The sequence below is a fragment of the Pteropus medius genome, unplaced genomic scaffold (genome assembly GCF_902729225.1).
Source record: "Pteropus medius unplaced genomic scaffold, Ma_sr-lr_union100, whole genome shotgun sequence".
Lineage (NCBI taxonomy): Eukaryota > Metazoa > Chordata > Mammalia > Chiroptera > Pteropodidae > Pteropus > Pteropus medius.
Genome location: NW_024355327.1, coordinates 759,828 through 774,453, shown reverse-complemented (window position 1 = coordinate 774,453; position 14,626 = coordinate 759,828). Strand labels below are relative to the sequence as shown.

Below are 14,626 nucleotides of genomic sequence, written 5' to 3'. Positions count from 1 at the left end.
GGCTGGGCTCTTCCCACATTAAAAAGCTCAGGAAAATAAATGAGGCTCACCAGCCAAACAGAGGAAAACTTCTCCGGGCAGCGCCTGCAGCAGGGAGATACTTGGTAATGAAACACCAGATGTCTCCATTCGTTATGCAGGACGGAAACTTTCAGAAGGAGTCCGGAAAGGTGAAGCTCTCAAAATGGTAATAAATACGAAGCTCACCGGCCATGGCCGTGGTAAGAGCTATGAAAATGTCTCAGAAGGACTGCCCAGAGATTTTCCACGGGGATAGAGTAAGGTTTCTTCAGATGGCAAGGGAGGTAATTATGTGCCTGGGCACATTTGCTGGATATATTGGCCTCCTTACCTTCATCCTCACATGTGGGCACCAGATACAGAAACTGTGTTTAAACTCCACAGTGTTCTCTTTGGCTTTTACCATGAAAAGAAATAAAAATGTGTCCTGGGTGTTTGGCAAATCAGTCCAGTGTTAGATGGGGACGCATTATCTTTGACCTTCACATTTTTGCCTCTTCTGACTCAGAAAATCCTCAGAAACTCTTTCAGGTAAAGATATATGATGTCTGGGAGGTGCTCGCTTTTAGGAAAAACATACTGTTCCTGTGACATAAAAATCACAGTTGAAATAAGTGATTTCATTATTTTTTATCAATTGGTCTTTTACTTGATCAAATTTTTAAAATACAACTAAAATGATAGAAGCTTTGTTTACAAATCCATGCTATTAACATGTTAACGGCCGTTTTCCTCCTTTCTCTGCTTTTCCTCTCCAATTACCAAGACAACACTAACATTTCTCCATCTTATCTTCTTTATAGAAAAATTCTGACATGTAATCTCTGCCATCCTCTATTACTTCTAAAACCAGTAATGAAATATCAGAGGAGGAGCAGTTAATTAAAATTGTGAATCCTGTGCCCGCTTCTGTATAGCACATATACTGAAATTGTGAAATCCACTTTGCATCCTTTCACAGTCAATAAAAGTACAATTAAGGATACCTTTCAATATATACTGTAACTAGTATAAGTCACATTTTTAAATAACATTTAGCTGCTAAAAAATCAAAAATCATTAATGTGAACCAAATATTTAATAAACATCTTGCTTCATTGGCCATAGAACCCCTTTAGCTCAACTAGTACAACAGATTTGAGAGCCATTAAGGTGTTTTCTAATAATAGGCGAAGGATCATGTCTATAATCTGCAAGTAATTTACAGGAAAACAAACCTACTTGAATTTCTCACACAGGCTTACCTGAGTTGCCATCTTTAACAAAACTTCCTCACACTCTCTAGTTACTCAATAAACAGTTTAAAAAGAAGGGGCGCAGAACAGCAGTTGAGAGCTAAGACTGTGGAGTCAAGTGCTGTGTGTTTCAACCCTGCCTCTGCTATTTACTAAACTGTAATCGCTTGGCTTCATTTCTTAGAGCCTCAGTTTCCTTATCCGCAAAAAAGAAGAAAACACTATCTACTCATAGGGCTGCTCTAAGAATTAAATGAGATAATATACATAAAGCATTTAAAATAGTGGCTAGGACTTGTAACAAGTTGAATAAATATAAGCTGTTCCTCTTAACTGATACTTTATTCATTTAATCATTATATTCCCCAAAACTGTCTGGTAATGTAAGCACATTCATATAGTGGAAATATAGTCATTTATTTCACACTACTGCACTATTCATTCTTCTAGGTAAGAATTGGGGAGATGATATTTCAGGGTCCTTTAGCTCAGAATGCTGGCCTTCATTTTCAGTACAGATCACCATTAAGCAAAGGAGAATAAAGGGGTAAAATCGCCTCAGAAACTGCCAGCTTCCACCCTGGCTGTAAACTAACTCCATATGAGTAAAACTACACTCCCTAGGGAGCACTTGTGAAAGTCCCCGATTTACAGAAGTATTTACTTTGGGGTTTGGGGGTTGTTTTTTCAGGTTTATCTCTGGGAGAGCTTGCTAAAGCTAACAGTCCAACAATTTTATTAAACTCTGTTCAATTTCAGCATTTTTTTAAAGAGCATATAGAAACCACACTGGCAGTGGCTATTTAAACTTCCCAGTGGATGCCAAAAATAATAAAAAGACACTTAAATGACCATTTTTGAGCACAGCCAACAGCATGTGGCCTAATTATCCAAGTACATGAAAAATTCTATGTATTTTTACAAGAGTATAAGGGTTTGATATGCACAATTCAGAATGCAAATGGCCACTTCGCTGGGACATGCAGCGCTTCTCAAATTTAAACATAAGGTCCAGGTCTACAGAGTAAGTTTCTCCTCTGTTTTCCCTTCTGATTAATGTATATGATAAATACACAAGACGATGAAAAATTGATACAGCTAAGACAGTGATGACTCCAAGTAAAGAAACACTATTGTGCTAAGTGCTCTCCTTCACTTACCTCCATTACAATTTTCCGAGGTAGGTATTATTATGCACATTTTATAGATGAGGAAACCAAAGCTCAGAAAGAGTAAGTGCCTCACCCCAGAGAGGAGTTTGAGAGCTGGTACCCAGGTTTTCCTCCATTTGCCCTTTTGGATCCTTTCTCTGCCCTGCTAGAGGCTTTTTCACTGCAGGCCTCTGCAGACTCAGGTCCTATGCCCTCTGACTTCTGTTGGGCTAAGACAATGGTAGGCAGCAACAGAGTTTGGATATTTTATTCCCTACCTACTCCCCCTACCACCCCTACTACACAGCTGTGAGTTTTGAAAAGTGCCCACGACCTCTACCTATGGCTCCACTTCCTATAGGAAGCGCATCTTCCCTAGCTAAGTAAACTCTCGTTGGATTCTGGTAACTCTGCTCTCTCTTTTTGCCCCTTCAGACTTTGCACAGATGCTTCACCATCTTTTTCAGTACCCTTAACTCTACCCACACTTCTGTCAACAGTTCCTTCATTAAACTTTCCTCCAATCTCTGGGTTTGAGTATGTCATCTATTTTCTGCTAGAGAAAAGAGGGTAGCCCCTAGCAGTCGTTACATCTCTTTCTCTAGCTTCTCCCTCTATCACCCATCCAAAATCAGCCACTCAACCCTTCAATGTAGCCAATCTCACCACCTGATATTTCACCAGACACCTTTAGCCCCCCACTTCCATACACATACACACACAAGCAGAGCCAGGCCAGACCAGGCGACCATTCCTCCTCTAGGTTCTCTCACTCCCCACATCCATACATTTTACTCTAACAATGACAATATTTATGAATATGTTCAGGCTTATCTACCCTTCTATTCTGCTATCTTCATTACTGCCTACAGGTGTCATTTAAGGCTGCCCTATGACAAAAAAGTCTTCCTAATTTTCCCTGTCTTAGAATCATCACTCCTTTATTTTGTTTCTTCATCATTTATTATTATTCCCTTATTTATGAATTCATTCAAGAATATTCACTGAGAGTCTACTGTATACCAGGCCGTCTCTTTAGGTGCTGGGAATATTGTACTAAGTGTGATTCAGATGGCCCATGCCCTACTTACTTTCTCTTCTTTTTCAACTTAAATATTGAATATAAGGCATTTCCAGAAGTCAAATACCAAGTCTTCTACAAATCTTTGGGCAGTGCCAGACATAGTATGGATGCTAAATAGTTGAAGGATAAAAGAATAATTGACGGATAAAAAAAAGTCATTTGAAGTATTTTCAGGACCACTTTAAAACTACCAAGCCTAAGACTTTTTCAATAATTTGCTGAGCAAATCCATATGCTGCTGCTCATTAAAATGAGAAATAAGAACAATGATGTTAGCTGGTGTTGCTAAAGATGGGGTGAAATAAGCATTCTCATAAACTGCTGGAGTAAGTGTGAATCAGTGCCATTTTTCTGTATGGCAATTTGCTTAAACACCAAAAGCACGTTTGTGACTGAACTGCCTTCCAGAAATAAATCCTAGGAGCATAATTAAGGACAAGCCCAAAGATATAGTTACAAGTACATTTGTGGATAATATGTAATTTTTGAAAAATGGTAATAACCTAAGTATTCAACAACAAGGGATTGGATTAATCAATAAAGACATACCACATAATGAAATATTGCAAATGATTAAAGATAATGCCATATCATATATTTCATGACATGAATATATTCATGATATATTATTAAGTGAAAAAAGAGGATACAAAGTTGTATGTAGAATAACCCAGTTTTTCTTTTTCAAATCTTTCAGTGTATGCAAAGAAAAAGGTATGAAACAGACTGTCCCATGGAAATATAATACAAGGCACATATGCAATTTTAATGTGTCTAGTAGTCACATTAAAAAGTAAAAAGAAATAGGTAAAATTTACTTAATATTTTAATTAACCAAAAATACAAAAAATAGTTTAAATTATTTTTTTCTACACTAAGCCTTTGAAATCTAGTGTGTAGTTTACACACATAGTATGTGTCAATTCAGTCTTGGCACATTTTAAATGTTCACAAGCCACATGTGGCCAGTGACTACCATATTAGATGGCTCTGGTAAAACTTAAAAGCAGGTGTGGACAGTGGCCAGGACATGGAAGCAACAGAAGTGTCCTACAATAGATGATTGGATAAAGAAGCTGTGGTACATATATATAATGGAATATTACTCATCTATAAGAAGAGATGAAATATTGCCAATTGCAACAACATGGATGGACCTTGAGATAATATGCTAAGCAAAATAAGCCAGACAGAAAAAGTGGAAAATCACATGATATCATTTATATGTAGGATATAAACCTAAAAGCAACAAATGAACAGGACAAACAGAGACTCATGGATGTGGACAATAAACTAGTAGTTACCAGAGGGGAGCAGGGAGGTAAATGGGGTAAAAGAGGTCAAATATGTGGTGACAGAAAGAAATCTAACTATGGAAGGTTAACCAACAGTGTAAATATATATATGCCTTACTGTTAAAGTATGCAGATGAAACTTACTGGATTTTGTTAACCAATGTCACCATATTTAAAATTTAAAAATAAATAAATAATTTTTTAAAAAGTAGGTGTGGAGAATAGGAACTTGTATGATGATTTTTACTTCTTTTTTTCTCCTTTTTTTGAAATCACCATTAATAATTTTACTACTGACATATACTACTTCTATAATGTGAAAAATAAAGTTGTTTTTAAATATTTAAAAGAGAAGGTGTTTTTTTCCTGTCTCTGGAATGCTTTTTGGCTATCGTCTCTGTAGTTCACAGACTACATGCTTCCCAGAACTAGAAAAATGCCCTCCTTTCTTCCCCTCCTTTTAAATATATTTTGAATAGCTACTTAGCTTCAGCCTCAAGCACGTAAGTGAGGATCCAATTTGCTGTTCTTCAGAGTCTTTGCTAAGCCAGCCCGGAATCTATCAGGACTCCAGGCCACTGTTTTAGTAGCTCTCCTGGGCTTGTGGAAGGCCATGGAATGGAACCAGAAATTACTTAATTTGAAGTTAATTAAATAGTGACGACAAGCCTTAATCCTCAACTTGTCATCAGATTGTAAACACTGATTGCAGCTGCAGCAATCTGCAATAAACCTATTGAGGAAAATCTTGACCAGAATGAAATGAGTGTATTTGTTATCCAGACGAAGCTGAGAGGCGAGATCGAAGAAATCCAGGCCCTTGCGATACCAGGAGAAATGGAGACCCGAAAGAGAAATTAAAGGAGGTGAATGTGTTGAACCTGAATCTAAAGGGGGATAAGTATAATAGTTATAGTATGTTAGGTACCTACTATGGGTCAGACACTTTGCATGTTATTTATTTAATAATTCTCACAATGATTCTATAAGGTGAATATGATTATTTTCTCTGTTTTAAAGAAGAAAATGCTAAATCTCAAAGGAGTATCCTACCTTGCTGAAGGTCATGCAAAATATGAGCTGAACCCAGATCTGAAAACATTAACTCTCTAATGTAAGCTCTAACGTCAGGCTGCTCTGCATCAAGCTTTCAGGCAACGGCGAGGAAATGACAGAGGTGAAAGAATACTGAAATTTATGAGGAAGATGGACGTAGAAAGAGGAAAAAAATCCCTCAGAGGATCTAACTAGGAAGTTAGAGATGGCCTAGTAAAAAATCCGCAAGGTGGGCAAACATTTCGATACTGCTGTTCTAAGTGAACCTCTGAAAGTGCCTTTCCTGGCCCCACTGACATGGAGAGCACTTTCTTATTCTTTAAGAACTAGCACAGGGTCCATTTGTACCTCTCCTGTGGAGCCTTCCCCAAACCTCCTGGTGAGACTGGAGCTTTTTTTATATATATTAACAAAATGGAATGCATTGAGAGGGAGATGTGAGGGTCTAGACACCATACCGTATATGAAGAAAATTAAAAGAAGTTGAGAATCTTAACCTGAGGATGAGAAAAAATGGAGTAGGGAAAGAACCATGACAACTGTTGTCAAATAGTTAATGGATCAATATGTAAGGTTTAATCCATGTATTTTTCCCTAAAGTCTTTTTAGAATAAGACAAAACATTCGTTCATTCGTTCCCTCATGCTATGATAGTGCTAGTGGAATAATGGTGAATAAAACCAGACACAATTCTGCTGTCAGGGTACATCCATCTAATGGGACAACAGAGTCATAATAAAAGATGACATAAATGAATGGAAAATTAAGATAAGTGCTTCAAATAATGGGCGAGATTTTGTGATTTTTGTCCAAGACACAAAACTAGAACCATTAAAGAGAACACAGACAGTTATAAGCATCAGTTCATTATCTGGAAGAAGCTTCAAACAATCCGCCCTCTCCAGAAATGACCCCACGAATAAGCACACGTTCCTCCAGGTGTTGAATGTGCCTAGGCCGAGGCCCGGAACACAAGGGTGCAGCCCCTGAACGACTTATCCGGTCTTTTCCAGCTCTAAACAAAATATTTTCTCAGACGGCAATTAGAATTTGCTAGATTGAATTTCCAGGAAACGGGAAATTTGTGCAGAGACTAATCATTTTCCGTGTATAGTGGAGTCAAGCAAAACTGAGTCTCCTAAACTGTTCCATAAGTGTATCAAAACCCTGATACGCTTCTGTTTTACTCACTGCTCTGGAAGCTTCATGGGGATAGGGGTTGATAGCCCTGTTCATCACTGAATTATCTGTGCATGGCACATAGCACGTGTTAAATATTTGTTAAAAGAACAAATGAATATGATACTAAACTGTGCAAATATGTATATAAGTGTAGATCAATTTAAAAAACCTTTCTTCTACTGTTAACGAACCTTATAATTGAAATTTCTTAAATAATTAATGAACATGAAAGTCAGTCAATCACTTGCCTCCTGATGAATAGCTAGGGTCCCTTGTCCAAACAGCCACTTAGTTCCATTAAAAATTAATAATGTTCTACAGAATAAATATACACTATACATAGTACATCGAGGGTTCCACTTTTAATAAGCAATTAAGAAATGCAGAAAGACTAAGAATCTATTAACTAAGTGAGAACTGCATGAACTTGCCCTCCAAATCATCATTCATGTATTAACCATTACTCTTCTAAAGTTTTAAATTATTTAGCCAGGAAAAAAAGTGGTTCTGAAAACAGAGTAAATAACATTAATAGGTTGTCATATTTTGGTTAACATTTACAAGCCAACACAACGTGTTTTGTTAAAGATTTGAGATATGCTATTCCTTCTGTGAAATGAAGAATACATTAGAGAAGATCAATACAAAATTGAGGTACTGTATGTAAAATGTTAAGGGTCTATTCATTGAAAAATTATGAACCATGCTATAGAGAACTGAGCTAGGTCAGAGCTAAATTAAATTATTGATCTACATTCATTTTTCCCCTTTCTGTGTGACAATCTCCTGATTTTTTATAATGTACATTATTGCTCTACAGTAAATGAATCAACTTATTCTAGACCCAGCATGTCTGCTGACTGATAATTTTCTAAAATTAATTGTCATTTTGGTAGCATTCAGATTAATAAATTTAGCTCCCCTCACATAAACATCTAAATGTTTAACATAAAATTTATAAGCTTTCATAGCATGAATTCAAAGAGAAAGAGGGTAATTTTCATTTTTTCCAATGCAAAGAAAAATGGAATGTTATTTTTCTTAACATCAATTCACTACTTGATACATTTCATTGATGAGGCCAAAATGTATTCACTTGACTTAAAAAAAAATGACTGAACTGTATTGCTAAGCAAAGTGATGCAGTCGACACTATGTGAATTGAAGTCTTTTAAATTTACGGACCTCAATATTCTTCAAGATGTGTAACCTCAAATTCTGCAAGCAGTTTTACCAATCACTTTGGGGATTTATTTTTTAAATACAAAGAACTCTCATGCCCAATCAGCCTCCAAAGTGACAGAAGAATGTGTCTTGAATTAGGATTGTCTTTCACCTGCTACAAATGGAAAATAGGTAAATATTTTGTAAGAAATGTAAATTCCACAGACCCACATTAATTCATGAAAAAGGAAGCTGACATAAGTGTTCTTGGTAGAAATGATCTATAATTTGGGACTGTATTTAGCCAGTAACTTTTGCCTACTGGGAAAATATTTTCTCTATAACGAAGTAGTATCGGACACTGAGGCCTCTTCATTTCCTCTAATGGAGATACAATCATTCTGACTTGTGCTCCAAATGAAGCAGAAATTATCCCTAATGTGTAGTTTGAACATTTGTATCAAAATACAGTAAAATGCGATTTTAGAGTGATGAGAAAAATATATGAGCTCACAAAATGTCTGCCTCTCTCAGGTGAAGAAATGGTCCGCTGATTTTTCTTCACGCTGTCACTGGGAGAAGCTCCAGGCATTAAGGGGCATGTCCCACAGTGTCACACAAATGCTGATCCCTGTCGCTGGGACAGGGGGATTCCAGCCTCACAGTAAGCCTGAGGGACTCTCTTTCTCTACGTCAGCTTCAAAGCAGAGCGCCTTTTGCACAGAAATCAATGTCATCCAACAAAAACTCCACGAGAAAGTTAAATACCAGCATCAAAAATGTCTCCTGTGTACCAGTCTCTTCCCACTGTGTTTCTGCCAAGTGACAAGAAGCAATGAGGAAAACAGAACAAACGAGTAGGGCTTAAAAGAGAAAAATAAAAGAATTGCAGAACTCAAGTGTTAGAAAAGGGCACATTCTCAAACAGGAAAAGAATCAGGCATCCTACTGTGCAGAGATGTAGAATGCTGTCTGGGGAAGGATAGTAGGCTCCCTACACAGAGGCCCAACTAAAGGTCACCAATACCTCAGGAAGTTCCTTCACCAGTGTGTTGGTATTCTGGGCCCTAGTGTTCTCAACACAGTATGGAATCCATTTCTCAGGAGGTGAACTTCATTAAACAAGCTCACAAGGCCAACCCATAAAACCAGAATGTCAAAGTAGAAGTCTACAATTTGCAATATAACTGTCACAAAGACGTCAGAATGACCAGTACATTCTTTTCCTGAAGATGTACTCCATACAAAGCCAAATCCTAATTAGACGGCAATTTGATTTTAAGGAATCTGAATAAGAGGAGTTCATTTGACAAAACGATGTTAAACAACATGGGGATGGTGGGGGGTGGCGGGGACAGAGCCCCCACTGGAAGAGAATACACAGTGTTCAAGGGCTGCAGCTCTCTGGATCCACTGCCATAACAGGAATGGTCTTGCCAATAGAAAAGAAATGCTCCAAGTTCCTCACAGCAAGCCCATATCCCCCAAACAGTTACCTGTGCCTGCCTTCATTTGCATTTCCACTGCTGAGTAACCACAATTTGTAAGGTAAAGTCTTTCCTTTGTTCTAAAAAAACCTGCATTATTTTTCTCATTGCGGAATTAAAATATGTTCATTGTAAGAAATGAACACATGAAAAAGAGTAGAAAAAAAGTTATTTTATTTCTTTTGCACAGAAAATCTTTCAGTCTCTATGTATACATCTTAGCTTCACCTATAAAATTTCCACTTTGCAGATAAATAGTTGATTATCAGTAATTCCACATGTGCCAGCCAACCTAATACACAAATACACATTATATCAAAGTAGGATCACACTTTAATTCTGTTTTGTTGCCTTTCTTTTAATTAACCAAGGCTCATAGCAGCTTTCTATGTCATGAAGTGATACTATAAGGGATATTCTTGTACTCGCTTCTTTGCCAAAGCCTCTGATTATTTTCCTTAGGGAACATTCTTAAATATGGAATTGTTTGGTCAAAAGGAATACACACACCTATTCCTTTATATATTGCCTAAGGCTGCTTTCACCCAATAACAGCAGAGTTGAATAGTTGAAACAAAGACCTACCGAAAGCCTACAATATTTAGTCTCTGATCCCCTACGGAAAAAGTTTGCCAACCTAGAGTCTACAGTTAGCTAGAGACAGAACATTTGCAATAGTATGCCAACCACAATAGAATATCTATTCCACTATAAGACACAGACTCCGCTTTATAAAATTCACCATGCCTACAAGCAGATCTCTATCATTTCAAATATTGTCTACCCTTCAGCATTTTTTTAATCAGCCCAAAGGTTCTATGTGATATAACTTCACTTATCATTAGAATAGTATTAAAGAAAACCATTAGAGAAATGTAGCTCCAAAAATTTTAGCTATAGAAATTATTATAATCTAAGACATTAATGGAAACCAAATCAAACAAAATAAGATGTTGCAAATTCTTTTCTTGCATAATATCCTACAATAAACATATATATACATGTTCTTAAACATTTAATATGAAAATTGATTGTTAAATAAAAAAGACTAAAAGAGATTTTATTTCTTGGGTCTTTGATTTAAAACAGCAAAGTATTTTAGATTGGATTCCCTTTACTCATGAGCAAGACTCAGAAAATTGGCTAAGAAACAAACACATTGAACTTTAAGAATCATGCAAGCCACATCTGAAATTTTATAAATTCTTTGTTAATTAGATTTTAATCTACATGACTATACCATATGCTAGAAAACCATCCAAATACAAACCCTATGAGACGGTTTTACTGCCATTACTTTAAGAGCCATTTAAAAGATTTTCTATGGGATAAAGATTGGGTAATTTATCATGGTTTTATGCTCCTTTAATCTGTTCCATCTTCCCACTGTAAAATAAATATTGGTTTTAAAATAGATGGTTCTGCCCAGATTTTGATGAGGAAAATTGCCCTGTAAATCACAAGCTCACTTGTGTCAAACTCTAAGCCCCATGTTAAGTCTAGCCCATTCTAACAAAAAATAAGTCAATTTTATAGAGCAAAACCTAAGACAATTACTGAAGTATATTAACAATGATGAAATGTAACTAATTTGAACTATGAGCTTCTCCACCCTGTTTTTTAATTCCCAAAATAACCACTAGTTGGTGCCAAACTCACCCTTCAATTAAACTCTTTCAAAATGTATTCTCTACCATAGTTTTTATTATATTCTCTCCAACTCCAATACACAAGTTACGTAACTGAAAATAAATACAAGCAAATCTGAGGGTTATGTAATAACATATTTATCAATCACTTTTCTCATATTCAGAGGGTCAGATCAATTTAACATTAACTTTCTTACAATATTTAACAGAGTTCTGAGAAATCAACAATATATGTATTTTCCTGTAATAACCACAGTGGCTAAACCATTTTGGAAGAATAAATGGCTTAAAGCGGTGCTTTGCAAACTATTTGTGATGGAATAGTAGACAACTACATTTTTATCTCCAGTGTGTATGGGTAGATGATACATTTACAAAATACAATAAAAAATGAACTTGGAGTCTACAGCCATGCCACCCTGAACAAGCCCGATCCCATCTGATCTCAGAAGCTAAGCAGAGTTGAGCCTGGTTAGTACTTGGATGGGAGACCACCTAGGAAGATTAGATGCTATAGGCGTAAAAAAAAAAAAAGTAAGAGATTGTAAAATGAAAAGGTCCTTGCAATCTGTGAGGTCAACCAAGGGTTGCCTCGCCTTAAAAAAAAAATGAACTTGGTTATTGTGGCAATGCCAAATTGCTATAAAGTTTCTAAATAACAATTGTCTAATAGAAATATATTGTGGGCCACATGTTGAATTTTAAACTTTCTAGTAGCCACATACTTTAAAAAGAAACGATAAGATTAATTCTAATAATATTTTATATAACACAATATATCCACGATCTTATCATTTCAACATGTACTCAATATAAAAATATTATTGAGGTATCTTATATTCTTTTTTAATAGTCCTTGAAATCTGGCATGTATTTTAAACTTACAGCACATTTTAATTCAAATACTCAATAGCCACCTGTAGCTACTGACTACTGTGTTGGACAGTGCAGTTCTAAACCCTTACTCTCAATTTTGGCAACTTCCTCTCCACATTTGAGTAATACTGTCTAAACTACTACTCCCTTCAGAACGGTATTTTTAAGTTTCTCTTCCATAATTTTCTGCCTGATGTTTTATAATTGAGGGCCCCATTCCAGATAAGGCCAACACTTAAGTAAGGAAATTAGCAAACTCACAATTGTGGCTAACTGTATACTTCCTTTCAGGAAGGGAATCGTCATTTACAAGGGATGAATGCAAAAGCCCCCTCTGTTCTCCCTTTTCTGGAAATAATCAGTATTCTGAATGAAGTTGGTTTATTTACTCTTCATCCATGTTTTTACACTTTGTCTACAGATTACATTTATAAACATTTACATAATGCTATTAATGAGGTAAAATACGTTTGCACTTTACAGAGATCTGTGAATTTAATGTATTTGGCTTATACAAATCGTTACCTTATTCCAACGGCAATTGCAGAAACTGAATCTCACACCTTTCTACTTTCCTATTCTATGATCTATGTCTTTGGACCCAATACCACTTCCTAGCCTTGAAAATTCCTACTCACCATTTAGATCATGACTTAAATGTCACTTCTTCAGGAAACCTTTGCTAATCTGCCCTTTTTCCTAATAAGATTAGGTTCCCTGTTAAATGTTCTAACCTTTCCTATACTACACTTACCACAATTGTAAATATCTATTTTTGTAATGAGTTGTTTAATATCCACCTCCCTCATGAAAATATAAGCTAACACCAGCACAATTTCAGATGTACATAAGTATCTGTTATATGAATGATTAATTTTCTATTCCAGGAAACCAGACTCTTACTCAACTCAGCTAGACATCATATTTCATAGTCTCTTGTAACATAAGCTTAGAATGTATATATTATAAGCATATTGGGCATTCTTATTTATTAGAATGCATATATTCAAGTATACTACCATAAAGTTATTCATTGTATATTTTTGACCTTTTATATTCTATAGTATAATTATATTTAGTCCTCATTTCATTTCTAATATTATTTATGTCCTATCCCCGACCCCTGACCTTGTGTCACTGATTAATTTTGCAGATGTTTATGTGTTTAGTCTTTCAAAAAAATCTTTTACTCTGTTAATCTTCTCTACTATTCCTATATATTCCATTTCATTTGTTTTCATAATATCTCTTCCCTTTATTTTGATTTACTCTGCTCTTCTATTTATACCTTTTCAGTTGAATGTTTAATTCACTAAAAATCAGTCTTCTTTCATTTCTAATATATGCATTTGTAAATCTATAAATATCTTTCTGTGTACCTCTTTAATTGTATCCCACAAGGTTTAAAATAAAGTATCTATTTCTATCGTCACTTCTTTTTGACTCAAGAATTATTCAGAAATATGATCTTGAGTTTCCAAATGCATGGAGTTTTTGATGTCTATCGGTTTGGGGTCTCCAAATTCTTTTTCTCAGTGGTAGGGCTTTCTATGTATATATATCTTCTGTTAGTGGAGTTCAAGTTCTATATATGTCCATTTGATCAAGCTAATCAGTTATGTTATTTAAATCTCCTTTATCCTTTCTAATTTTTTTAGTTTACTTGATTTATTAGTGTCTGAGAGAGATACTTTAAAACTCCTTGATTATTATTACCCATGTTCTCAATACCTCAAGGTGATTCTGCCAATTTTTACTTCATATATTTTTAAATTATTCTACTAGGTAATGTAAATTCAAGTTTAACATATCTGCCTGGTGAATTGTTATTGATCATGAAATAATAACTGTATTTGTAATACTTTTTAAAGCACATTTTGTCTGATATTAATATAGTGTCACCAGCTTTCTTTCGAAAGGTATTTGCATGGTATATTATATCAATTTCCATCCATTTTTTTCAATCTTCCCATGGCGTCATCCTCAATAAGTGTGTCCCTTGTAAACAGTTCGTAAAGAGAATATAGCTGTTTTCCCTTCCCCATTCAACTTAAGAATCTTTGTCTATTCACAGATAAAATGAATCGTTTTTATATTTAATATGATTCCTGGTATATTTAGCCTATTTCAAACATCATATTTATCTACGATTTCCCAAAAGTCATGAATCATCTAAATTTACCAATACTGCACAACACAGCAAGCATTGCTGTACCTAGCTTAGACTCATAATCTAACTATTCTCAATAAGTCATTTAAACACATTAACAAACTATATTCTTTTAAAGATATAAGGTAATAAATCTTTAAATAAATGACATGCACACATACACACACACAAAATCCCAAATGGGGTGGCTAATCCATGATTCTATTTCTTTATCTACAGCATGGACCTAAAAGATGCCATTTGTCATTTACCTCTG

At 35.4% G+C, this 14,626-nt stretch overlaps 1 protein-coding gene and 1 pseudogene across 4 annotated transcripts in view; one reads left to right on the top strand and one right to left on the bottom strand.

The window, feature by feature from the left end:
• The window catches only part of FHIT (fragile histidine triad diadenosine triphosphatase), a 1,065,768-nt gene that overhangs the window by 1,027,047 nt on the left and 24,095 nt on the right, over nt 1-14,626 (bottom strand). The gene's annotated exons all lie outside the window — the stretch shown is intronic.
• On the top strand, nt 11,726-11,844 carry LOC120599556 (uncharacterized; annotated as a pseudogene).